This window comes from Papio anubis, chromosome 9, assembly GCF_008728515.1.
Source record: "Papio anubis isolate 15944 chromosome 9, Panubis1.0, whole genome shotgun sequence".
Classification (NCBI taxonomy): Eukaryota; Metazoa; Chordata; class Mammalia; order Primates; family Cercopithecidae; genus Papio; species Papio anubis.
The window spans coordinates 43,091,479-43,116,291 of NC_044984.1; the positions used below are offsets into that span (position 1 = coordinate 43,091,479).

The 24,813-nt window shown below is 39.9% G+C and overlaps 1 long non-coding RNA gene and 1 pseudogene across 5 annotated transcripts in view; one reads left to right on the plus strand and one right to left on the minus strand.

Annotated features, from left to right (window-relative positions):
• LOC116268866 overlaps positions 1–23,595 on the minus strand; it is a 116,803-nt gene extending 93,208 nt beyond the window's left edge. The window contains exons 1-2 of the long non-coding RNA XR_004176062.1: positions 23,491–23,595; positions 21,624–21,750 (exon numbers count right to left, since the gene is read on the minus strand). This is a non-coding gene — a long non-coding RNA (uncharacterized LOC116268866). The remainder of the gene's footprint in view (positions 1–21,623; positions 21,751–23,490) is intronic.
• The window catches only part of LOC116268865, a 58,627-nt pseudogene continuing 39,687 nt past the window's right edge, over positions 5,874–24,813 (plus strand). The window contains exons 1-3 of one of the 4 annotated variants that reach the window (XR_004176059.1): positions 5,874–7,688; positions 21,631–21,711; positions 24,071–24,157. The product of XR_004176059.1 is annotated as a 40S ribosomal protein S25 pseudogene, transcript variant X2 (transcript). Of the gene's footprint in view, positions 7,689–21,630; positions 21,712–23,690; positions 23,900–24,070; positions 24,158–24,813 lie in introns of those variants that run through there. The other 3 variants (XR_004176061.1, XR_004176060.1, XR_004176058.1) reach the window with 3 other exon arrangements.

The window sequence follows — 24,813 nt, forward strand, 5'->3', positions numbered from 1 at the left end:
AAAAACAAACAAACTAACTAACAAAATCAAATTCAAAATTACAGATACATAGGAGGAATTAGTTCTGGTGTTATGCATAATTGTAGGGTAAATATGGTTAACTATAATTTATTGTATATTTTCAAAAATCTAGAATTTCGAATGTCCATAATACAAAGAAATGATAAATATTTGAGTTGATATACTAATTACCCTGAGTTGATTTTTATACATTGTATACATGTATTGATACATCATTCTATACCCCATAAATATGTATGATTATTACATGTAACTGAAAATAAAAGACAGCATTTCTGAGTAAAGGGGGAAACAATCCTGAGCAATGACATTTTGCAGATAAACAGATAGAGGTGTAGTATTTGATTTTGCAAAGCTATGAAAGAAAAATTCCAGTACAGCAGCTACATAGGGGAATGGGACCAAGAACCAACTGTGATGTACACTGTAAAATCCTCTGGAAATTAGGAATGAAGGGTGTGGGGGTGAAAGTTAACAAAGAAGAATTGGTTGAAAAATTTTTTTAATTTTTAAAAAACATTTAAATTCCTTTATCCCTTCCCCTATTGCACATAGCTGTGAGAACAATCTGTTATCCACCCTAACAGAAAATTGAAAATTTATTCTTTTGAGAAACAGAGTAATTTTGTTGCAGATACACCAGGTCTACTTGAAGATATTAATATTATGTGCAAAACAGAGAGATGAAAGAAACATACGCCTTTTGAGTGTTAAGATTTCCAGATCTCTTCTCCCGTTTGAATTGCAGAATGTTGGTGACCAGGTATTTAACCTCCAGGTAAAGGACTGGGAGAGTCTTAACTGATGAATCAGAACAGTTCAAGAGGAAAGACCTAAATATATTTATATTAGGGCTTCTCAATAAAAGAATCTACCTGATTAACCAATAAAACAGTTCAAAGTTGATAAGTTTCACCAAAGCACTCAGAATTCCAATTCATATTACAGTCTTCCACTCTAATTGTAAACAGACAACCAAGTATCACCAGACAAATGAGGAAAGTTCCAATATAAAAGATAAAGACCAAACCAAACCAAACTAATAGAAAAAAAAAAAGCACTTTGTAGGAAACAGAGAATATGCAGAGAGAAGAAAACAAAAGTCAAAACTGAAAGATACTCAGAGAGATAAATTGCATCCACAAAACAAGTACAGGATGCTACACAAATGATATTTATAAAACAAACAAAAAAGAGTTCTTAGAATTAAACACGATAAGAGAAATGGAAATCTCAATAGAATAGTTGGAAAATAAAGTTAAGGATATCTCCTAGGAAGTAAGAAAAAGAGCCAAAGAGACTTTCATATGGGAGGAAACTATCACCACAATATAGCCATGTGTTGTTTAACAATGGGGAAAAGTTTTGAGAAATGTGTCATTAGGTAATGTTGTCATTATGCAAATATCATAGAGTATACTTACCATGTCTTTTAGTACTTACAATGTCTTTTAGTACTATTTGTCTTTATTCTTAGTGCATATATTCTGTTAATCAAGAGGGGCCACAATGTCTGATTTTGTCCTATATTTAAGTTGGATATTCACTTGGAATATCCAGCCTTCTCTCCCCTTGTAAATGCTGACAGTTGACACCACTACCCACACCCTGTTTCTTCCCAAATGCACAATGAAATTTTGTAGACTTAGAAAAACTCTTAAGCTAACTCAGCCTGCTGCCTATTTTTGTATAAGAATAGTTTTACATTTTTTAATGGTTGAAAAAAATCAAAATAATATTTTATGATACATAAAATTGTATGAAATTCATATTTCAATATCCATGCTCAATTGTTTACATTTTGTCTCTGGCTGTTTTTGTGCTACAATGGCACGTTTGAGTAGTTGTGACAGTGACCAGGTGGCCAGCAAAGTAATGAATATTTACTAACCGGCCTTTTAAAGAAAAAGTTTACTGTAAAACTTTTTCAGTGTGATGATGACTTAAAAACTCAGCATCACAAAATGGGTATATGTCTGAGCGTATCTCCTCTTTTAGCACCCTTCTGAGATCATACTCCAGAAATGCACATTTACAAGCAAACACACACTCCAAACTGTCAGAAAATCACCTCCCATAGCCTCACACCATCAAAGCTTTTTGTCAAATTTTATCATGACATTTCATGGCAGTCCCCATTCTTCAGCCTTATGATTTCTGAATCATGAACTTATACTGTTTTTTTCAATAGAAACAAAGATAATTAAAACTTACTTAGGATTTGACTGTAAGAAAATGCCATCTGGGGATGTCATATTCCGGTCTCTAGAATTATTGTCAGTGGGAAGAGAGGAAAACTAGGAAAGTAGATGATTCAGAAAAGAAGAAAGTCACTAGAAACTAGTAACATCTTGATTTTCCTCATTACTATTCTATCTTCCCAAAGGTAGTACTACTAACAACCCTAGAAAAATGAAAGCTAAAGTGTATTTTTTCATCATTAACTTGAAATCTGAATCTATTTTCCATAAATTTTAGTTTAGAAAGGTATTTTGCTTTTGAGAGCTTCTCTTGGTGGGCCTTGAGAACATTGAGACTTAGGGTTGTCCCAACCTGAATTTGCCTCAGAAGGTGAGATTAAGAAGTTTTGGGTGGATACAGAGGGATAGAAGTGATAAACTATTCTCTGCCCCATTCATCTATATTGGGATTAACCTACTGAAACGTTTCCCTTCGTTTACCTGGGATGTCTCTGTTCCCGCAATCTGGGATGCAGATGCTGTAACCCCTCTTTTTAGGGCAGTTCTTCAGGTTAGGTATCAGTTTTCTCTACTGTGGACTCAGTGATGCCAACCAACCCCATCAGAAGGACTTCCTGGTCCTGTTTCTAGATTGCAAGCAGAAGACCATTTCTTGTTCCTATAGCATTCAGGATTAAGACTTCTTGTTAAACTGAGTTAAATTTTGCATAACCCTAAGAAACAAGAGGAAGGGGAAGAGGGCAAAGTCCTGTTTTCAGGCGTTGTTAGTGACATTAAAGAAATTTCTGAAAGATTCTGGCCTAAAGCCTAGGATCCATTGAGATACACAGTACAGAGAGTTAGCTGAAGGACCTTGCAATCTCTACTCGACTTTGTTGCCCTGGCTTCTACTTCCAGTTTCATCCTTTACTATCATGACCTCTGCTGTCCTACCATAGTTTATAACTTCAAGCAAAGAGGCAGATAAGTATTCGGAGCTATGGAACCTCAGGAAAGAATCACTAACCTGTCTTGCAAAGGATTATGGGTCCAAAGGAAATATAAATCTTCCGAAGACAAAGAAGGGATGCTAGCCCCATCATAAACTCGTTCCTCACTGTTCACTACTTTGTTTTCTGGCAGATAATTCTCAAAAACCACCTACCAGTATTCTGTATACCGAATTTGTGTGTTTCCTTATAAACACAGGCAATGAGCCCCATTCCTTCTCTCCAGCTCTGCCCTTCTAAACTCCCTATCTCCCTGATCACCCAAGTGCCCTATCTCACCTACTTTGTGAACTTCCAAGACTCTTACAGATGCAAACTCTTGGAACTCCAGGATCTGTTTCTGAGTGTGGTTCTGGCCTCAACCTGCCGAGACCAGCTCCGTCAGGAAGACCCTAACCCAGCAGCGCTAGAGGAATGAAAGACACGCACACACAGAAATACAGAGGTGTGAAGTGGGTAATCAGGGGTCTCACAGCCTTCAGAGCTGAGAGCCCCGAACAGAGATTTACCCACATATTTATTAACAGCAAACCAGTCATTAGCATTGTTTCTATAGATATTAAATTAACTAAAAGTATCCCTTATGGAAAACTAAGGGATGGGCCAAATTAAATGAATAGGTTGGGCTAGTTAACTGCAGCAGGAGCATGTCCTTAAGGTATAAATTGCTCAAGCTATTGTTTGTGGCTTAAGAATGCCTTTAAGTGGTTTTCCACCCTGGGCAGGCCAGGTGTTCCTTGCCATCATTCCGGTAAACCCACAACCTTCCAGCTTGGGCGTTATGGCCATCATGAACATGCTACAGTGCTGCAGAGATTTTGTTCATGGCCAGTTTTGGGGCCAGTTTATGGCCGGATTTTGGGGAGCTTGCTCCCAACACAACCCCTTAAGGTACAGCTTCTAGAATTGAGTCACAGTTCATTCAAAAAAAGCTACGGTAGGAAATCTTAGAGCCAAAAGAGTTCTCATAGGTTGAACTCCTGATTCCAGGGGGAATATTCCTGAGTTTTACCACAGAGTACCCTTCTGACTCCAATGTCTGGCCCTGAAGGCATTATGTAGCTCAGATTACAACTACAGGCCAGGAGAGAGCCAGCTTCTAAGAAAAGAGATACAGATTTTCAGAAGTGTACCCTGGTACATAGAGGAGCTCTGTGGAAATTAAACAGCATCTCAGTCTAGGTGCTAGCATTCCAAATTCCTATCATATACTCCTGCAGACTATCCTGTCAGGGAGAAAGATGTTGCCCAGAACTTCCTCTAAAAGTGTCTATTTGTGCTCTTACTTTTTTAGTTCCTCAATTGCAGTTCAGGTACTTTTGGGGACCTGAGTGAAACCAATGTCCCTTTTACCTTGTGGTAGGTGCTTAACTCCAGTAAAAATTTCATTTGTTTCATTTGTTTTCTACCACAGCCTTACGAAGTAAGTACTATTACCCCTTTTAACAGATAGAGAACAGATAGAGAAGTAATTTGATCATGTTAGTTTTAATTATAGAGTTTAATTACAGAATTAGGACTTGAATCTAGGCTTTTCTAAGGCCAAGGCCTCTGTTCTTTCCATTTGCCATGAGGCTGGTCATCACTCAATTAGCAATTCAATTTCTAAAGGGATCCAGGAAAGGAAGAATGAAATCTTCTAACTCCATCATTCCAGAGGCTACTTTAGATCTGATGATAACTATCATTAAGAAGAGGAGGGCTGCTCTGCCTATGAAGTATCCATTATTTTTTCCTTTTACTTTTTTTTTTTTTTGAGACGGAGTCTCACTCTGTCACCCAGGCTGGAGTGCAGTGGTGCGATCTCGGCTCACTGCAAGCTCTACCTCCTGGGTTCACGCCATTCTCTTGTCTCAGCCTCCTGAGTAGCCAGGACTAAAGGTGCCCACCACCACGCCAGGCTAATTTTTTGTATTTTTAGTAGAGATGGGGTTTCACCGTGTCAGCCAGGATGGTCTCCATCTCCTGGCCTCGTGATCTGCCCGCCTTGGCCTCCCAAAGTCCTGGGATTACAGGCTCCCTTTACTTTCTTAATAAACTTCTATCACTTTATGGATTTGAAAGAAGAAGAAGAAGGAGAAGGAGTAGAAGGAGGAAGAAGAAGAAGGAGGAGGAGGAGGAGGAAGAGGAGGAGGAGGAAGAGAAATGGGAGGAATCATATGGATTTTAGGATACAGTTGAATGTTTACTTTAAGTTTCCTGGGTTCCATGCTCCTTGTCATTGGCAATTCAAATAGTTATTCCTCCCTTTCTGAGATTCACAGGAAGGGTAAGCTCTCTTTGTTTAGCTAACCTACAGAACACATTACTGAAGAGGAGGAGACCTCAATCTGTCTTAGAAGAAAGGCCAGATTCTGGCATCATCTTTCCTTGACACTGCCTTCCTAGCCTTTATTTACCCTCAGAGGTGTGAGAAGCTGATCTCCACACTTCATTGTCTGATCTGGAGGTTTACCATGGGAGGGGAGCCCTTGGTTCTAGTTTCAATGCTGTTGCTGTGTAGTGGTGGACCTTGGGCAGGCAGGGCCCTTTTATCTCAGTTTTCTGTGAAATGAAGCAGCTGACCAAGATGTACTGTGGACGGTCAAGCCATGTGCCAGGACCACAGATCCTCTGACTCATACCATATATTCTATTCTCCCTCCCCAGTCCCTGTCCCACAGTGGGCAATCATTTTCCTCTCAAAGCCCTTTATCATATTAAGTTCAACAAACATCATATACCTCCTGTCTATTTTGCACCGAGCACTGTTCTGGGCACCTTTACATGTTTGGGCTTTCCAGTTTGCACTCTGAAGGAAACAAACAAACAAAAAGACAGAAAGAAAAACCTGACACATCCCCTCCCCCCCACTTTCCCACCTACACACCTACACACCACCACACTAAGGCCAAGGCCTCTGCTCTTTTCATTTGCCATGAGGCAGGTCATCACTCAATTAGAAATTCAATTTCTACAGGGATCCAGGAAAGAAAGAATGAAACGCCCAGCCAGATTCTGGAACAGTTTTGAGGAAAGAGACGGAAGGAGAGTAGGATCAGTTCTTCAGGAGGGTGAAAATTAGGAGGCTACCAAATTCTACCCCAGATTATCTATAGTCTCTCACCCATTTCTGATTCGTTTACGTCTCAGTAATAAGAAGCAGGGCAGTCTTTTCCCTCAGCGGTCAATGACTGAGTCAACATTTTGAGGCAGAGCCGCCTCTCAAGCTCCAGGACACAGGACGCCTTGAGACTACATTTCCCACAGGCCACAGCCCAGCCTCCAGTCTCCTAACAGTCTTCCTAGAAAGGTGCGCATGCACCAATCATTAGCACACGGCTGGTGCGCCCGGTGTCCGCTCTCCGAGCACAGGGCAGGGCCGACCTAGGCAGTCGTCAGGGTGCGGGAAAGGGGTACGCCATGAGATAGAAGCTTTCTGCTTCTACCCACTCCAGGCGCCCAGTCACTCTCCAGCACCTCTTAAGCTAGCCCCAGGGGTCTGTAAGGTACCCGAGGACAGGAGTCACTGCTTGCATCCCCTCAGCCGTGGGGCAAGAAGAAGGAGCCAGAATCCAGGAAAGGGGCTTTGGCGAAACTGCACGGAAATTATTCCTTCCGTTTACGTAATTTTAGTTTTAAGTGTAGCAGCCGGGGAGAAAATTGTGAAGGGGAGTGAGACAAGCGTTCGATTTCTTAGCCAATTGTAGTGCACAACTGACGTTACAGACCTGAAGAATCCGCCGCATTGCCATGGCAACATGGGGACTGAATCTCTGGTTTATTTCAATTTCATATCTACCCGGTAGAGGCCCACCAAATACGATCTAGCCCCTGCTCTCAAGGAGACGAAGTGAGGACAGTCAATCGATAGATATTGATTAAACTCCTACTGTGCAGGCAACCTACTGGACACGGAGATACAATTATAAATAAAACACTGCTCTTGCTCTCAAGCAAACTATTCTAAGTGATGACTGTTGCGATGTGTGCTATGGGAATAAAACGCAAGGACGCCTAACTCAGATTGTTGAGGTGGTGGGAGAGGGTCAAGGAAAGCCGCCCAGAGAAAGCGATGGGTGTGAATTAAGTCCTGAATGAAGTGTCCTAGATTTAGAAAAAAACTTCGATCTTCCTTACCTGCACACAAAAGTAAAGTCCAGATGAATTAAAGAGCTAAACATTTTTTATTGTAAAAATATTAAAAGAAAATATGGGATAATACTATTTATAATCTAAGGTGGGAACAAGTCACAAAGCTAAAGAAGCCATAAAGGAGAAGACTGATAAAATTGACAACATAAAATTAGAAACGTGGCAGTAACAGAGATACCATAAACAAAGTTAAGAGACAAAAGAAAGGCCAGGCGAAAATATCTGTATTAAGCATCAGAGCAAAGGATTAACATCCAGAAGTCCACAGATACCAGAAAACATACCTGTAGGCATGTTGGATCTACTACTTGTTGCAAAAAGAGATTGTGTGCCAGGGGAACAGGTGAGATATCTCAGTAAGAGGAAATTAAGAGGGGGATTGTTTTGTGGTTTGGGCTTGTGTTAAATGTTGAGGTGAGTCTTTCAGAAAGTGAAGCAATTCCATGATTGCATATCTTAATTATTATCTAGGAGGTATCCAATGGAGCTAAAGTTGTAAATAGGTAAAACAGCATTAGGCCCTCATTTTTTATGGTCATTTTTGTGATTTGCACAGTGTTCTTGTTTTTATCTTTGCTCAGACATAATTACAGAGTGGTCATATTTTTGTCTTACTTTATCACAGTTACAGAATAACCTTGTCTGATGTTGGTGTTCTCTGTTACTGTTTAAGCAGAAAACAACTGGACCAGCTCCTATCTGACACTGTCATTTCTCTGTCTCCCAGAATATAAAGAGCTCCTACAAGTCAATAAATAGCCCAGTGAAAAACTAGAGGATAGGAAGAACAATTCACAAAAGAAAAAGTAAAAATAAACAGATGAAAAGATGCTCAGTTGCACCAATAAGGAAATGCAAATTAAAACAATAAAACACAGCCAGGCACGGTGGTTCATGCCTGTAATCCCACCAAGGCTGAGGCAGGAGGATCCATTGAGGCCAGGAGTTCGTGACTAGCCTAGACAACATAGCAAGATCCCACTGAGAGGACTGCTTGAGCCCAGGAGTCCCAGGTTACAGTGAGCTATGATTGTGCCACTACACTCTAGCCTGGGCAACAGAATGAGACCCTATCTCAAAACAAACAAACAAACAAGAAAACACTGTTGGGAGTAATTTAAATTAGCCCAGCCTTTTTGGAGGACAATTTGGCAATATATAACAAAATATAAATGTATATACCCTTCGAGTAGGAATTCCATTTCTAGAACTCTCTCAGAGAATTATATACGCATGTACACAAAGAAGAATATAAAAGGATATCCAGTGTAGCATGTTTGCAGTATTAAAAACAAAAAAACTAAGTAACTGTCAAAGGGCAATAATTGAATAAACTCTGGAATACTATGCAGTAGTTTAAGTTTGATCTTTAAAAAATTTATTTAATTTTTTAAATACATGAAAGTTAATATTTATGTGTCTAACAACATAGTAAAATACTTACAATGTTTAGTAAAAAATCCAGCATTCATAATTATACATCAATATGATTTCAAGTGTCTTTTTTAACTTTACAAAGTAAAACAAGATTTAGAAAATACTTCTAAATTTGCATAAGGTATTGGATGGTGAAGCTATGGGCTATTTTTTCTTCTTTGTAATTTCTGGTATTTCCAAACTGTGATTAATAAGCATGCATTTCTTTTAAAAATGAATGAAAGCGTGTTTTAAAAGTAGCAGCCTGCATTACATAAGCAGGGACTAATCCAGACTATCTGGCCTGGCTTGTCAAAGAATAGTACCTATAGAGAAAAGAGCTCACATTGGAAAAAAGTTTTTCCAAAACTCCCTAGACTCTATGACCCACTTCAAAATTACATGAGGGCTTGCGATAGGGAGTCTGGTTACTCGTGTGCACAAATGCTGCCAGATTCCAAACTGATTTAATGACCTTGGTGACACATTAACACTGCTTTTAAAAGTCTTTATTATTTTTAATTACCAAGCAATGTGAACATCAGCTGCCCTCTTATTTTATTCCTGAGACTTACCCCACTCCTGATCTTTTTCTCAATTTTGATCTTTGCCAGGGAAGGTCAAAGATTGGGTGAGATTTCAGGAATGAGGTCAAGGAGGAATATATAATATATTCATGTGATATATAATCTATTCATTATAAAAATATTTAAAACTTTCCTATACTTCCACTGAAGCTTAATTTTCATGTTTTCACTTCTTTCTGGTGTATCTTATTTTATCAGCTCAAATGCAAAATTCTCAAAATCAAATATAATCATTTCTTCTCAGAATAAGCCATTATTTCATAATTAATACAGAACTTTGAAACAAATATAACAAAAGCATAGGCCTATATCATATCAATGTACAATGACCAAAGCCTGGTTGGCCTTTTAAAATGTTGACAAAACTGTATCCCACAGTTGCAGATCTCATTTGACCTTATTCATGTAATTTCCCCAAAAGTAACTTTATTTTCTTTCATATGGTGACTACAGATTACTACCAAATTAAGAATGAGGGTGCAAATTTTAACCCATATAAACCATTAACATAAAAACTACAGTAAAACTTTTTTAGCCCATATAAATTGTTAACATGAAAACTACAGTAAAACTTACTGGATTTGAACTACAGTAAAACAGTAAAAATTCCCTGAGTTTGTTTACTGTGAAAGAATGAAATAAAATCTGCTGGGAATGGGCTAATACATAAATAAATACATGTAGATAGAAAAGAATATTTGTAATTACTTTTTAAACTATTGGGGAATATTCAGATTTAATGTGGATTTCCAATTACAACCGACATTTGTTATGACGAATGTGTGCTAGGATATTTTATTAGTTGGTTCTTGAGGAACTCAGACGATGTTGTGAAAATTGGGCTCTAAAAATTCTTTCACTTGAAATTTATGGAAAGTTGTAAAAGTCTCTGACTTATAATATTAACTTGGTTACATTTATTGATATCCTTAATTGGGTTTATAAAAGTTGGACTATTGCAGCACTGAACTAATATCCATGTTACTGGATAATATCCAATTATTGGTTATATTATTGGTTAATATCCAAAGGCCTTTGCAATGATCTACATGTTATATACCCCTAAAATTCATATGTGGAAATCTATTCCACAGTGTGATGATATTTGGAGGTGGGATCTTTGGGAGGTAATTAAGTAATGAAGGTGGAGCTCTCCTGAATGGAATTAGTGCCCTTATAAGAAGAGGCCAGAGAGCTAGCTCCCTCTCTTTCTCCCATGTGAGGCTACAATAAGAAGTTGGCAGTCTGCAACCTGGAAGAAGGCCCTCATCAGAACTCCACCATGCTGGCATTCTGATCTCAAACTTCCAGCCTCCATAAATATTATATTAATATTTAATAAATAAATATTAAATTAATTAAATATTAAATAAATATCTGTTGTTTATAAGCCACCACCTAGACTGTGGTACTTTGTTTTAGTACCCAGACTGACTAAAACAGTGACCTTGGAGTCAGAGAACCTGGATTTATTTCCTGACTTGCTGGCTTTGTGAGTTTTAGAAAGTTATTTAACTTGTCTGTTCCTCAGGTTTCCTTACCTATAACAATTTTAATAATACTTATAAGACATTGTTGGAAGACTTATATATGATAACCCATGAAATCCAATAGAAAATATGCCAAATAGAGATATTTTTGGCAAGATGGCCGAATAGGAACAGCTCCAGTCTCCAGCTCCCAGCGCCAGCAAAACAGAAGACAGGTGATTTCTGCATTTTCAACTGAGGTACTGGGTTCATCTCACTAGGGAGTGCCAGACAATCAGTGCTGGTCAGCTGCTGCAGCCCGACCAGTGAGAGCTGAAGCAGGGTGAGCCATCGCCTCACCTCGCAAGGGGGAAGGGAATCCCTTTCCCTAGCCAGGGGAACTGAGACACACAACACCTGGAAAATCGGGTAGCTCCCACCCCAATACTGCACTTTACCAAGGGTCTTAGCAAACGGCACACCAGGAGATTATATCCCACACCTGGCCGGGAGGGTCCCACGCCCGCGGAACCTCCCTCATTGCTAGCACAGCAGTATGCTATCTAAAGGCAAGGCAGCAGTGAGGCTGGGGGAGGGGTGCCTGCCTGCCATTGCTGAGGCTTAAGTAGGTAAACAAAGCCTCTGGGAAGCTCAAACTGGGTGGAGCCCACAGCAGCTCAAGGAGGCCTGCCTGTCTCTGTAGACTCCACCTCTGGGGACAGGACACAGCTAAACAAACAAACAAACAACAAAAAGCAGCAGAAACCTCTGCAGACGCAAACGATCCTGTCTGACAGCTTTGAAGAGAGCAGTGGATCTCCCAACATGGAGATTGAGATCTGAGAACGGACAGACTGCCTGCTCAAGTGGGTCTCTGACCCCTGAGTAGCCTATCTGGGAGACATCCCCCACTAGGGGCAGACCGACACCGCACACCTCACACAGCGGGGTACACCCCTGAGACGAAGCTTCCAAAGCAAGAATCAGACAGGTACACTCGCTGTTCAGCAATATTCTATCTTCTGCAGCCTCTGCTGCTGATACCCAGGCAAACAGGGTCTGGAGTGGACCTCAAGCAATCTCCAACAGACCTACAGCTGAGTGTTCTGACTGTTAGAAGGAAAACTAACAAACAGGAAGGACACCCACATCAAAACCCCATCAGTACGTCACCATAGTCAAAGACCAAAGGCAAATAAAACCACAAAGATGAGGAAAAAGCAGGGCAGAAAAAATGGAAATTCAAAAACTAAGAGCGCATCTCCTGCTCCAAAGGAACGCAGCTCATCGCCAGTAATGGATCAAAGCTGGATGGAGAATGACTTTGATGACCTGAGAGAAGAAGGCCTCAGTCCATCAAACTTCTCAGAGCTAAAGGAGGAATTACGTACCCAGCGCAAAGAAACTAAAAATCTTGAAAAAAGAATGGAAGAATGGATAACTAGAATAATCAATGCAGAGAAGGCCATAAACGAACTGACAGAGATGAAAACCATGACACGAGAAATACGTGACAAATGCACAAGCTTCAGTAACCAACTCGATCAACTGGAAGAAAGAGTATCAGCGATTGGGGATCAAATGAATGAAATGAAGTGAGAAGAGAAGTCTAAAGAAAAAAGAGGAAAAAGAAATGAACAAAGCCTTGAAGAAGTATGGGATTATGTGAAAAGAACAAATCTATGTCTGATTGGGGTGCCTGAAAGTAAGGGTGAAAATGGAACCAAGTTGGAAAACACTCTTCAGGATATCATCCAGGAGAACTTCCCCAACCTAGTAAGGCAGGCCAAAATTCAAATTCACGAAATACAGAGAATGCCACAAAGATACTCCTCGAGAAGAGCAACTCCAAGACACATAATTGTCAGATTCACCAAAGTTGAAATGAAGAAAAAACTGTAAAGGGCAGCCAGAGAGAAAGGTCGGGTTACCCACAAAGGGAAGGGAAGCCATCAGACTAACAGCAGATCTCTTGGCAGAAACTCTCCAAGCCAGAAGAGAGTGGGGGCCAATATTCAACATTCTTAAAGAAAAGAATTTTCAACCCAGAATTTCATATCCAGCCAAACTAAGTTTCATAAGTAAAGGAGAAATAAAATCCTTTACAGATAAGCAAATGCTTAGAGATTTTGTCACCACCAGGCCTGCTTACAGAAGGAAGCACTAAACATGGAAAGAAACAACCGGTACCAGCCATTGCAAAAACAGGCCAAAATGTAAAGACCATTGACGCTAGGAAGAAACTGCATCAACTAACGAGCAAAATAACCAGTTAACATCACAATGACAGGATCACATTCACATATAACAATATTAACCTTAAATGTAAATGGACGGCCGGGTGCGGTGGCTGAAGCCTGTAATCCCAGCACTTTGGGAGGCCGAGACGGGCGGATCACGAGGTCAGGAGATCAAGACCATGCTGGCTAACATGGTGAAACCCCGTCTCTACTAAGAGGAAACAAAAACTAGCTGGGCGTGGTGGGGCGTGTAGTCCCAGCTACTCCAGAGGAGCTGAGGCAGGAGAATGGTAAACCCAGGGCCCGGAGCTGCCAGTGAGCTGAGATCCAGCCACTGCACTCCAGCCTGGGCCACAGAGTGAGACTCTGTCTCAAAAAAAAAAAAAAAATGTAAATGGACTAAATGGTCCAATTAAAAGACACAGACTGGCAAACTGGATAAAGTCAGATCCATCAGTTTGCTGTATTCAGGAGACTCATAATGCAGAGACACATAGTCTCAAAATAAAGGGATGGAGGAAGATTTACCAAGCAAATGGAGAACAAAAAAGCAGGGGTTGCAATACTAGTCTCTGATAAAACAGACTTTAAACCATCAAAGATCAAAAGAGAGACAAAGAAGGCCATTACATAATGGTAAAGGATCAATTCAACAGGAGAGCTAACTATCCTAAATATATATGCAATACAGACACCAGATTCCTAAACCAAGTCATAGAGACTTACAAAGAGACTTAGACTCCCTTACAATAATAATGGGAACTTCAACACCCACTGTCAGCATTAGACAGAACAATGAGACCTGAAAGTTAGCAAAGGATATCCAGGAATTGAACTCATCTCTACTTAAGTGGACCTAATAGACATCTACAGAACTCTCCACCCCAAATCAACAGAATATACATTCTTCTGTACCACATCACACTTATTTCAAAATTGACCACATAATTGGAGTAAAGCCTCCTCAGCAAATGTACAAGAACAGAAATTATAATAAACTGTCTCCCAGACCACACTGCAATCAAACTAGAACTCAGGGACTAAGAAACTCAATCAAAACTACTCAGCTACATGGAAACTAAACAACATCCTGAATGACTACTGGGTACATAGCAAATGAAGGCAGAAAAAGATCTTCTTTGAAACAATGAGAACAAAGATACAACATACCAGAATCTCTAGGACACATTTAAAAGCAGTGTGAGGGGAAATTTATAGCACTAAATGCCCACAGAGAAAGCTGGAAAGATCTAAAATTGACACTCTAACATCACAATTAGAGGAACTAGAAGCAAAACAAACACATTCAAAGCTAGCAGAAGGCAAGAAATAACTAAGATCAGAGCAGAACTGAAGGAGATAGAGACACAAAAATCCCTCCAAAAAATCAATGAATCAGGAGTTGGTTTTTGAAAGATCAACAAAATTGATAGACATACTTAATACTATTAAAGAAGAAAGGAGAAGAATCAAATAGATGCAATAAAAAAATGATAAAGGGGATATCACCACCCGACCCCACAGAAATACAAACTACTATCAGAGAATACTATAAACACCTCTGTGCAAATAAACTGAAAATCTAGAAGAAAGCGGATAATTCCTGGACACCACATTCTCCCAAGACTAAACAGGAAGAAGTTGAATCCTGAATAGACCAATAGCAGGCTCTGAAACTGAGGCAATAGTGTCTTCTGGCTGAAAAAAGTCCAGGAGACCAGATGGATTCACAGCTGAATTCTACCAGAGGTACAAGGAGGAGCTGGTACTATTCGCTGAAACTATTCCAATCAATAGAAAAGAGATCCTCCCTAACTCATTTTATGAGGCCAACATCATCCCTGATACCGTACTGGCAGAGACACAACAAAAGAGAATTTTAGACCCAATACCTGATGAACATGGAGTGCAAAATCCTCCAATAAAATACTGTATAAGTCCAGCAGCACATCAAAAGCTTATCCACCATGATGAAGTGGGCTTCATCCCTAGGATACAAGGCTGGTTCAACATATACCAAATCAATAAATGTAATCCAGCATATAAAACAGAACCAAAGACAAAAACCACATGATTATCTCAATAGATGCAGAAATGGCCTTTGACAAAATTCAACAGCCTTCATTCTAAAACTCTCAATAAATTGTTGATGGAACATATCTCAAAATAATAAGAGCTATTTATGACAAACCCACAGCCAATATCATGCTGGATGGGAAAAAACTGGAAGCATTCCCTTTGAAAATTGGCAGACAGGGATGCCCTCTCTCGCATTCCTATTCAACAGTGTTGGAAGTTCTGGCTAGGGCAATCAGGCAAGAGAAAGAAATGAGAATTATTCAGTTAGGAAAGAAGTCAAATGTCTGTTTTGCAGATGACCGCGATTATGTTTAAAACCCCATCATCTCAGCCCAGAGCTCCTTAGTCTGATAGCAACTTCAGCAAAGTCTGAGGATACAAAAACTAATGTGCAAAAAAATCACAAGCATTCTTATATACCAGTATGAACAAACAGAGAGCCAAATCATGAATGAACTTCCATTCTAATTGCTTCAAAGAGAATAGAAATACCTAGAATCCAAGCACAAGGGATGTGAAGGACCTCTTCAGGAGAACACAAACCACTGCTCAGTGAAATAAAGAGGACATAAACAAATGGAAGAACATACTGCTCATGGATAGGAAGAATCAATATCGTGAAAATGGCCATACTGCCCAAGGTAATTTATGGATTCAATGCCATCCCCATCAAGCTACCAGCTTTCTTCACAGAATTGGAAGAACTGCTTTAAGTTCATGGAACCAAGGCCCGCGTGCCAAGATAATCCTAAGTCAAAAGAACAAAGCGGAAGCATCCAAACTACTGACTTCAGAAAAACTATACTACAAGGCTACAGTAACCAAAACAGCATGGTACTGGTGCCAAAACAGAGATGAAAGACCAATGGAACAGAACAGAGCCCTCAGAAATAATACCACACATCTACAGCCATCTGATCTTTTGACAAACCCTGACAAAAAAACAAGAAATGGGAAAAGGATTCCCTATTTAATAAATGGTGCTGGGAAATTGGCTAGCCATAAGTAGAAAGCTGAAACTGGATCGCTCCTTACTCCTTATCTGAAAATTAGTTCAAGATGGATTAGAGAGACTTAAATGTTAGATCTAATACCATAAAAACCCTAGAAGAAAACCTAGGGAATACCATTCAGGACAGAGGCATGGGCAAGGACTTCATGTTTAAAACACCAAAAGCAATGGCAACAAAAGCCAAAATTGACAAATGGGATCTAATTAAAATAAAGAGCTTCTGCACAGCAAAAGAAACTACCATCATAGTGAACAGGCAACCTACAGAATGGGAGAAATTTTTTGCAATCTACTCATCTGACAAAGGCTAATATCCAGAACCTACAAAGAACTCAAACAAATTTACAAGAAAAAAACAACCCCATCAAATAGTGGGCAAGGGATATGAACAGAGATTTCTCAAAAGAAGACATGCATACAGCCAACAGACACATGAAAAAATGCTCATCATCACTGGCCATCAGAGAAATGCAAATCAAAACCACAATGAGATACCATCTCACACCAGTTAGAATTGCAATCATTAAAAAGTCAGGAAACAACAGGTGCTGGAGAGGATGTGGAGAAATAGGAACACTTTTACACTAGTTCAACCATTATGGAAAACAGTATGGCGATTCCTCAAGGATCTAGAACTAGAAGTACCATATGACCCAGCCATCCCATTACTGGGTATATACCCAAAGGATTATAAATCATGCTGCTATAAAGACACATGCACACAGATGTTTATTGCAACACTATACACAATAGCAAAGACTTGGAATTAACCCAAATGTCCATCAGTGACAGACTGGATTAAGAAAATGTGGCACATATACACCATGGAATACTATGCAGCCATAAAAAAGGATGAGTTTGTGTCCTTTGTAGGGACATGGATGCAGCTGGAAACCATCATTCTCAGTAAACTATTGCAAGAATAGAAAACCAAACACCGCATGTTCTCACTCATAAGTGGGAAATGAACAATGAGATCACTTGGACTCGGGAAGGGGAACATCACACACGGGGGCCTATCATGGGGAGCGGGGAGGGGGGAGGGATTGCACTGGGAGTTATACCAGATGTAAAGGACGAGTTGATGGGTGCTGACGAGTTGATGGGTGCAGCACACCAACATGGCACAAGTATACATATGTAACAAAACTGCATGTTATCCACATGTACCCTAGAACTTAAAGTATAATAATAATAAAAAATAAAATAAAATAAATTTTAAAAAAAGAAAATATGCCAAATAACAGCAGGAATCTTGTCTGACTTGTTATCTATCCTATTCTCAATTAGAGTAATGTCTGTTAACACATACTTGGTGCTTAAGAAATATCAGTTAAACGAATAATTGTAAAATAAGTGACCTTTGGACATATTAATCACTCAAGAAGATTGATTGTTATATTTAGTATTATTATTATTATTATCTCATAAGGGTTAAAAGTAAAACTCAAATGAAATCTGCACCATTTTCTCACTCTTTTAGTGATATACCACCAATCTAGTTTTAACACTGTCTGGATCCAATCATATTATAGCAGCTGTGCTTTGCTTATATCTTCTAATTGGTTCTAAACTCTTGAGTATATTCAAAACTTCCTAACATCAATCTTACATGTCATCACAGTGTTATACACTAAACTCCTACAGTGGACCCACAGAAGCCCTCATTCTTAATCTTCTCTATAAAACCACTTCAAAGTCTATGTGGTGATTTCACTTGGAGCCTGATCCTTATCAGACCGTAATCTTGATTTATGTGTAAGTCCTGTTCGGACTCCTCTTTACCATGTAGGCCTACTTGAACTTGCTTATTCATTACATTTTTTAACCTCTTATTCATTAGTCACTAAATGGCCCATCAGAGACTCAGTCTTTGACCAGCTTTGTGACACATGAGAACACTTCATTGTGGAAAAGAGGTACTGTGTTTATTAGGTATTACAAAGCTTCATGGTTATTCAGCTATAAAGCTGGAAATGCTAACCCATCTAATCATCTTACTTTTAAAATGGTAAATAAGATGTATTATTAAATTATTTTAAATTGCTTATTAGATACATATTAGGTACCAGGGCCAGTGTTTGACAGTTTATTATAAATCATTACTAATGTCATGACAACCCTGCCAGGCTGGTATTAGTACCTCAATTTTATAGATAAGAAAGCTGAGTAACTTGTCACGGGCTGTGTAGGTAATACATCTGACATTTATTCATTGGTTTACTATATTCCAGGCACTACACTAAATGCTTGACACACATTTTCTCATCTACTCTCACAACGACCTTAGAGGTAACAGTGACACACATCCTTGCACTTTTCATTCCCAAACATTTCCTAAATGATGAAGACGTTGTTCTTGTGACCAAGGACTAGTGGAAGCCAAGGTCTGGGAATATCTGTATCTGGAAATGTTTGTTGCACTAACAAGAAAGGTCACATAAAAAGATTTCACATCCTGTGTGTTTCCCACCAGTAAATATTTCTTTGATTTAGCAATTTTCCTCTGTTATCCTATTGAGGCAGGAGAATAGGGTCTGGAGGCAGTGAGCCTGAGGACTTCCTAGAACTAAATCAAATGGAAAAAACCCCAACTTTCTATGCCCAAGTAAGTAACTTTGTAACTTCACTTCAGCTATGACAGGAAACATCCTGTTCATTTGTATAGGGTGTACACCAAGTAAATAACCTTGTAAGCTCACTTCATCCTCTTCATTTGCATAGGGCATACACCAAGTAACCAATGGGACACCTCTAGAGGGTATTTAAACCTCAGAAAATTCTGTAACTAGTGCTCATAAGCTGCTTGCTCAAGCCTGTTCCCACTCTGTGGCATGTACTTTCTTTTAAATAAATCTGTGCTTTTCCTTTGTTGCATTATTTGTGCATTTTGTCCAATTCTTCGTCCAAAATGCCAAGAACCTGGACACCCTCCACCAGTAATACTTTTAGTAGAATTATTTATTAGATCATATTTTGCCTAATATAACTTTTCAATACTTAAGTAAATAAAAAAAGAAATTTATTATAACATAGTGAGTCTAATAATAAATGGTATAATTAAATTTTGGTAAGAGTATGCCCTTCTTTTATTCAATCAATTAAAACACCAATCAGTAGCTGAATTAAGTTTGGGAATCCAAATAAAGAGGAAGTCTTGAGAAGTGACTAATTCTATCACTGAATGATAAAACGTATTCTTTTATTTAGAATGGAAGGGTTTCTAGAAAATTAGCTGGTTTTTCATCGGGGAGGGGTTAAGGAGAAGGTGATTTCAGGGACCAGTGGAATACAAGAGGGAACAAGGAAAAGGTTTCAATCAAGGCCGGCCTGGCGATACTCAAGGTGAATCAATTAAGGATATTAATATCAACAATACCAATTTGGTTACCTCGCCATTTATTCTACAACTATATAGATTTTGCCTATGTTGCTCTGCAGATAATTAGTATTTCATTTCATTTGTAAAAGTATTTGTATTTAGTCTGTGAAAGTATTAGTTACCTGTCCATAGCACCTCACAGGATATATCCTTTACATAGTGGGTTCCCAAGAAGATGTAACACCCTTATCTCAATTATTTCTTTGCATACCAATTGATAGTGATAACACATAAAAGCACTCTGTTTTGTTGATGGCATTTTATGTCTGCCTGATAATCAAAAGAAGGTAGTCTGCTACATTAATAGTTAGAATAGAAAATTTCCAACAGTGAGATGCATTGTATTCAGACTTCTCATCCAGCACTTTTGAATGGTGTGAATTATCAAGGATACTTGCTATGGTCTGATCCAAAAAAGAGCCAGTGAGCAATTTCATAAAGGGTTCTTGATTAGGACCCAGTCACTGTGTTGGAGTTAGTGACATGGTGGCACAGACCTCTCTGGGATGGAAGCCTCAGTCTGTGAATGATGTTATTGAAAACAACTCATAAGGGCTCAATAACATGAGGTAATATTATCATTTGTAGTCTACTAGTCTTTTAAAGTCTTGAAGGCAAAAAAGAACAAATGGATGGTCCCTGCCCTTGATTGTTTTATAAGGGCCTAACACAGTTTTCCTGTTTAATGTGGCCATTATGCTTATTTGGGCAAATGGTTATCTCAAATACGTGATATGTGATATGTAGTACAGTCAATTTCTTCCTTAAAAATATGTCTTTTTTCTCAACTCCTCTTGCATTTTGAGGATAGTGCAAGAATTATTTTACACGAAAAATGTATGGATTTTGTATTGAGTCAGTGGGATAACACCTTCAATGCTTCTCTTTTTATACTTTTGCCAAGGAATAAAATGGGAATACCAATACTTAGGCTACTACCGCTGGCAATAACAACAGGCCATATCCAATGGCAAACAGAGCATTATCTATCTTAAAAGAGAGAAAGTTAAATTTATCCACAGTGAAATATTTGAAAATATAAAAACACAGAGAATGTAATATCATAGAAAGAGCCCCACACAATTAACAGACATTAATAATGAAAGGAACAGCAGTGTGTTGGTATTAAACAGAACCTCATTTTCCTGAACTCCATTTCAACTTCTCATTCCTATTTCATCTCTTGGCAAAAGTATAGAAACAGAGGCATCGAAGGTGTTATCCCACATACTCAAGCACTGGTCAAGGCAATGATGACTGCTGTGGTACAAGTTTCCACACCTTACATCAGCACTGAGTCTTACAGATGCATTTAGTATTACAAGAAAGAACCTTGAAAACAAACCATTTCTATTGTGTCGAGCCTGTGGTCTACAAACCTCTAGGCATTCATAAACAACTCTCAATATTTCAGTGTTCTAAGAGAAATCACATAGCGACCTAAGTTTGTGCATGCTAAATAAAACTTTGTTTCTTTGTTTTTGGCTGAAATACCAACTCAGGGTGGCAACCATGGTTATCTTATGCTAACAAAAACGTCTTTGGCTAATATAATAAAAATTGTTCCACTTTGGGAGGCCAAGGTAGGTGGATCATGAGGTCAGGATATCGAGACCATCCTGGCTAACACGGTGAAACCCGGTCTCTACTAAAATATACAAAAAATTAGCTGAGCATGGTGGTAGGCGCCTGTAGTCCCAGCTACTGGGGAGGCTGAGGCAGGAGAATGGCATGAACCCAGGAGGCGGAGCTTGCAGTGAGCCGAGATCGCACCACTGCACTCCAGCCTGCGAGAGAGAGCAAGACTGTGTCTCTAAAATAAAATAAAATAAAATAAATAAAATAAAATAAAAAATAAAATAAAATAGTAAATAAAAATAAAAATCGTTCAAAACATGGGACCCAATGGGGGAAAATAGTAACAGGTTAGGGCTCTTGATGGCCTAACTACAGTAGTCCAATCTGTCCCCCATTTTGAGGACACTAAGACTTGCAGAGGTGAAATTATTTGCCCAAAACCATTACCCGAGAGAACACTCTGTTTAGCAAAGGTATTTTAAAACCATAGCACATAACATTCTATGCCTGCTTACTTTTTAGATAAAAGAAGAATGTGAAGCCGGTGGCCCGCCTGATGGTGGATAGGTGTGTTTTTCTAAACTTCAGCAGCCTTCTCTCACAGTAAGTAATCTCAGTCATTATCCTCAGCCAGGTTTCCTCCTATAAGATAGAAATATTATCCCCTATCTGTTATGGTATTGATAAGAATTGCATGTTAAGTCAACCACTCCTTTAACAGACTGCAGAAACTTCAGTAAATGCTACCTATTATTATTAGGTATGCTAGACCAGTAGTTCTCAAAGTGTGGTCATCAGAACAGCAGCATCATCTGGAAATTTGTTAAAAATGCAAACTATTGAGCCTCACCCTAAACCTACTAAGTCAGAAACTTTTCAGGTAGGGCCCAGCAATCTGTTTTTTGTTTTGTTTTGCTTTGTTTATTTTGAGATGGGGTCTCACTCTGTCACCCAGGCCGGAGTGCAGTGGTATGATCTCGGCTCACTGCAACCTCCACCTCCTGGGCTCAAGTGATCTTCCCACCTCAGCCTCCCGAGTGGCTGGGACCACATGCCATCACGAGCAGCTAATTTTTTGTATTTTTGTTGTTGTTGTAGAGATGGGGTTTCACCATGTTGCCCAGGCTGGTCTCAAACTCCTGAGCTCAAGTGATCTGCCTGCCTCGGCCTCCGAAAGTGTTGGGATTACAGGCATGAACCACCATGCCCGGCCCGATGTGATTTTTAAACCTTTCAGATGTTTCCAACGCACAAAGTTTGATAATTAGGTCCCACCATGACAAAACAAAACTGAAATTCCCCTGAGGATATATTTGTACTTACAAGCATTTTGTTATGTTTATCATTTGCACATTTTAAGGCATAAACTAGCAGTAATATTGGGAATTAATTTTAATAATATGGCTAGCTAAAAACTTGATGATGGGCTGAATAAAGTAAAGAGAAAGCCTGAACACTCAGTGCCACTCCCTAGGCATGCTAAACAGAGAGCTTGTAGCAGGAAAGATTGTCAGAAGAGAGAGGAAGCCCTTGCCTATGGATAGAGGGAGGGAAAAAGAATTCTTTCTTAATTATTCAGAAATCTGGGCCAGGCCTAGTGGCTCACGCCTGTAATCCCAGCACTTTGAGAGACCATGGGGAAGGACTGCTGAGGCCAGGAATTTGAGACCACCCTGAGGCAACGTGGCAAAATCTTGGCCTCAGCAACAAAATAAATAAATAAATACATAAAATCAATCTCTCTCTCTCTCTCTCCCTCTCTCTCTCTATCCGATCACCTGGAGTGTTAACAGCAAAAATTCCAGATCCTTGGCCAGACAGGTAACTCACGTTTGTAATCACAACACTTTGGAAGGCCTAGGCAGGAGGATCACTTGCCCCCAGGAGTTCCAAAGCAGCCTGGGCAACACAGGGAGACCATATCTCTACATTAAAAAAAAAATAGCCAGCTGTAGTGGCGCGCGCCTGTAGTCCCGGCTACCGGGGGAACTGAGGTGGAAGAATCGCCTGAGCTGGGGGAGGTCAAGGCTGCTGCAGTGACTCGTGATGGCACCACTGCACTCCAGCCTTGGTAACAGAGGGAGATCCTGTCTCAAAATAAAATAAAAAATCTGCATTGTATGGTGGAGAAAGGCTGTCTCTGCCTATGCCATTCCTTCTAACTAAACGTCTTGCTTCCTGTTCTCTACCCAGCCTTAGTCCTTTGGTTAGCATCTCCTTCTCAACTCCAAAAGTCTCAGGCATCGTTTTGGCCAGTATCAATCCTTAACCTCGCAGAAGTCATCCCCTTTGTGTTCCCTTCACTCCGGGGGCCTTATCCAAATGCGCCGCACATTTTGCCCTTTGACAATTTGTCTTTTTTGTTATTCTGCTTCTCCTTACGGGAAAGTGCTCTTTATGGGCTGTAAAAAAAAGAAGTGCCCCTTTCAGTAACTATCCCCAGCAAGGGTCTCAGGAGCCATTTCTCTCCCACCTCCGGAAATAAGACGGGACCGCGGTGGGGCGGAACCAGGAGAACGGCGGCTCTCTCGGCCAACGGGCTTGCTTCCCACCGCGCGGAGACTGCTGGGAGGAGAATTTCAGTTTTTTGGCTTTTGGTTATGTTTTGTTTTGTTTTTCTTCTCGGATGGAAGCAGCACCCTAATCCTTGGGCTTCTGTGCCGTTTAGCATGTGCTTTCCTGAGTCTCAAGGCCCATCCCCTACCTTTCTCTGTCCGGGCAGCTCTGGAAGAGTGGAAGGGTGGCTCACCCATCTCTGAAAAGGAGATTCCCCAGCGCCGTGAGCTACTGTGTGATTTTGGGACTCCCCTGGCCTCCTGAGGGCACCTCCAGCTCCCCTGGGGCCTTCTGCCCATGTCACTATGAGGTTTTCCTGTTATGAGCCCACACTTCTAGGGTGGGAAAGATTAAGAATTTTTGAAAATTCTTAATCTTTTAAATAATTCTTAATTTTTGTTTTCAGAAGAACCGGGAATGGAGGTTTTCTGAAGACAAACGTTTTCCTAAAAATGGAAGAGGTGGAAAAAGACCCATTATACAATCAGTACAGGTAAAGTGAACAGAAGGAAGATGGAATAAGCAGAGGATGTGTTGCGTATTCCGTTTTCTTTGGGAAATTTTCCCTTTCTTTTAAGAAGTGAAAAGCCCCTACGTTTTGGTGACTATAAGAGGAGCAATCCTCCTTGCAGTCTTAACTCATTTGGGTGCTCTCTCCCTTCTCTCATTTTTTTTCTCTTTCTAAAAAAGGTCTTCCTTAATTTTTTCAGAGTAGGTGATTTCATTGATAAGGCCTTAGGAATATGCACACTTTATTTTCCTTAGTCTGTAGCAGCGGTCCCCAACCTTTTTGGCACCAGGGACCAGTTTTGTGGAAGACAGTTCTTCCATGGACGTGGGGGTTGGGGAGATGGTTTCAGGATGATAGTCATCATCAGGCATTAGAGTCTCATAAGGAGTGGGCAGCCTAGATCCCTCACATGAGCAGTTCACAATAGGGTGCTGACCCTGTGAGAATCTAATGCCTCCGCTGATCTGACAGGAGGCAGAACTCAGGAGGTAATGCTGGCTGCCCACCACCTGGTGTGCTGCCTGGTTTCTGACAGGTACCGGTTGGTGGCCTGGAGGTTGGAGACCCCTGATCTGTAGCACTTTTTGTATTTTCTACGTTCTATTCAATGCACTTATATTAATGAGTCAGAAAAGTAG